We start from the raw sequence: 3,347 nt of genomic DNA, 5'->3' as shown, positions 1-3,347 counted from the left end.
GTCTGGGCCTCCCTTCTGAAGCTGCTGCCCCCGCGACCCGACCCCGGATAGGCGGAAGAAAATGGATGGATGGAAGTAAATGTGAAGGAAAATGAAATAGTCACACATGCATTTAAGTTTTAAATGTATTTTACTTTTTTTTTCTTGTTTTATTTATAACTGTATTATATGCTTACTTTCATGATATGTTCTGAATAATTTCAACTGATACTGTAAGCTTCTGGTAGAGCACCTTTAAAGTGTCATTTTTTTGTCGTTCCAGCTTGAACCTCACACACACACACACACACACCTGTAGTTTCTACACAACTGGATTGCACAACAATTTGTTTTGTTATTATTGGAATTTGAACATGAAAGAGAAGCTGAAAAAGAAAGTATAACTACATTCTAAGGTGTTTTCCTCTGTTTAAGAACCACAGAACAAGTTTTAACTGAAACTAGGAATTTTTGCTGCTCAGAWAAGAACCATTCCTTGCATGTCAGAAATAACCAGTTTTGGGACTGGTTTTTTAAGGTATAAAAATGCTTTCACTGGGGCTGTCTCCTCAGACTCAACTTGTATTGCTGTATATATGATGACTCTCATTTTATTGCAATAAAATTACTCAGAGACCATTGTAGTGAAGAACTTTTTTGATCACGTATTTCTGCTATTTGTTTAACAGAGATGGAAAAGTTTTTTTTTCCACCACAGTAAACACATTTCCTAATAAATTCATACTGCAACATAAATCCTTTTTTTATTTGTTTTTTGTTTGTTTGTTTGTTTGTTTGTTTGTTTTATCTTGCTAAAACATAACACACTTTACCTTGTGGATGTGTTTGTTAAGACATGTAGTTATTTCTATGTTTTCCTGCCAAACAAGAAATCATTCTGAAATGAAACGATCAAAGCTTAGAACACACAAGCTTCTGAAAAAAAAAAAAACATTTGTGAATTTCTATCTAGGCCCAGTCTCATCTGAGAAAGACCCAGGTGGGAGAGCAGGTGTCTTCATTCTGTGACCAATCCTCCCGATTAATGGATCAATTAGGTTCCAGGTAGACGAAAAACCAGCTGCCTCCAAACCAAAACTCATACGTGGTAGTCTCTAAAGATTGTCCTTCATAAAGGACATGAAGCAACTTCCCACTGGGTTGTGTTACTGAGGTCAAAGTGAGTCATTTCTCATCAGGTCATTTTCCACTGTCATGTGTGTTTAGTAACAGTTAAAAACTGTAACATTTCAGTTGGCAGCCTTTTGACAGTTCTGGAGAGCAGCAACGTCCCTGTAGAAATTCTAGGAAATTTATAATTTTGAGACGAGACCTGGTCAACCATCATTGTAGAGTAAAGCACATATCCATTTTTCTTAAAGTTGTAATAAAATTCAGCATTCTGTGTTATATTTCAAAATCTGCTGCAGTTCATAAATAGCATTCTGACACAAGGAAATAAACCTCATTATGCAGTTGAAATATGTCAACAGCAAATTAAAATTCAATCAATGTTAAGCTTCTACTATATGTGATTTGTTCTTTGAAATGCACTGACACTTCTCCATCCATCCATCCATCCATCTTCTATATCTGCTTGTTCCTGTTCAGGCTTTTAGTGACCTGATGCCCATCTCCAACAGTCACTGTGTGAGGTGTGGTACATCCTGGACAGGTCACCAGTCTAAAACAGGGCCAACAATCATTCACACTCACAGTGATACAGTGACCAGAACTCACTGGATGAGAAATTTAGTAAATCCTCTCTGGCCTGGGAACATCTTAGAGTCCCCCAGGAGGAGCTGGAGGGTGTTACTTGGAAAAAAAGATGCTTAGGTTTCACAACTGGACGTGATTCATATATGGTAGAAGATTTACAGACACAGCAATAAGCTCTGAATAAATCTAATGAATATTTTTCAGAGGTGGTCCCTTGAAATAAGTTTCTTAACAAATCAAACTATATGAGTTTTCAGGCTGGAAGTATTTTCTTTGAAGGTTTTCATGGTATTGGATCATCTTGAGATAGTACATTTTTATATCTTCTGTATACACAGTTGTTCCTCTTATTTAAGGTTGCAGGAGAGTTTGTGCCCATCTTCAGGGGTCATTTGGTTAAGAATAACCTATGTAGAGCCTTCACAGAGTAGTGAACCCCTCCCAAATCTTGAAATTGCTCTTCGCAGCACTCTTTCTACACCCAGTCATTTCAAAAACTTTCAAGCATCTAACCTAATTACTTGTGACCTATGAGATCTTCCACCAGGTGTCCAAATTATCCAAAGTTTGATTTTTTTTTCCAACAGCAAAACTCCACATTTTGAATTACTGCTTTCCATATCTCTCTAGCAAATAGAAAAAGAGCCTAAAATATTTAAATAAACAATTCTAAATTAAGCATCCACCCTTTGACTTCACAGTTCGTGATGACCCCGAACCGGAACTGTTATAAAGTGATGGAAAAATAGAGATTTTAGCGAGCGCACTTCTGTCCCACTTTTCACATGGACTTGATCACATGAACAAAATGCCCGTCACATCAGCATGTTCAGATATTCTTACCAGCGCACACAGATGAACGCAGAGGCAGGCAGTGATGTGTGCTCACCTGTGTGTTGATGGGTTCAGTGCTGTGAATGACAGGATTTATTCTTGGGCACAAAGTTCATTTACATATTTTTACTTTTCTCGCAGCATCAACACACTTAATTTCCTCCACACACACACACCCTTCCGCTTGCAAATTTTCTCTAAGCTGACTGTGTGTGAGAGTGCGCACCTCACAGCTGAATGTTTGTGTCATAGTGTGTTATTACAGGGGAGAGAGTGAGAAGCTTGTCTTTTTCAAGGAACACCCCCAGAACTAATGTTCCACACCTGTGCACAGTGCGCCACTCTTTATCGAGCATCACAGGTGCACTGAATTAATTGTTGGAGAAAGAAACCATTTCTTTTTTTTTCTTTCTTTTTTTTCTCCTTCGAGGTGGGGCGGCAGTGGTGGTGGTGTGGGGGTCCTTCTCCTCCTCCTCCTCCTCCTCTTTTTTTCTGGCATGCATTCAATCACTCAATATTCACATCTAAATTGCTTTTAGCATTGAGGGCTCAGAGGTTTTGAAGCATCTGCATGGGTGACATCAGAGGAAGAGCACCACTATATTTATAAGTGGTGAGTGTTTTTTTTTTCTTTCCCTGGTTGTTTGGAAGAAGTCCCAGAGTGTGCTGTGTGCTGTTTTGTGTGTAAGTGTGCCAGGGATGGCATTCCTGCTGCACTTTATAACAGGCATGAAAGTATTCCTAAATGCAACTAATGTCTGTAATATTCCATTGTGGAGACGAGAGCAAACATTAGTGTGTGTGTGTGTGTGTGT

Source organism: Austrofundulus limnaeus, unplaced genomic scaffold, assembly GCF_001266775.1.
Source record: "Austrofundulus limnaeus strain Quisiro unplaced genomic scaffold, Austrofundulus_limnaeus-1.0 Scaffold40, whole genome shotgun sequence".
Classification (NCBI taxonomy): Eukaryota; Metazoa; Chordata; class Actinopteri; order Cyprinodontiformes; family Rivulidae; genus Austrofundulus; species Austrofundulus limnaeus.
Note: the sequence above shows the minus strand (reverse complement) of the source record.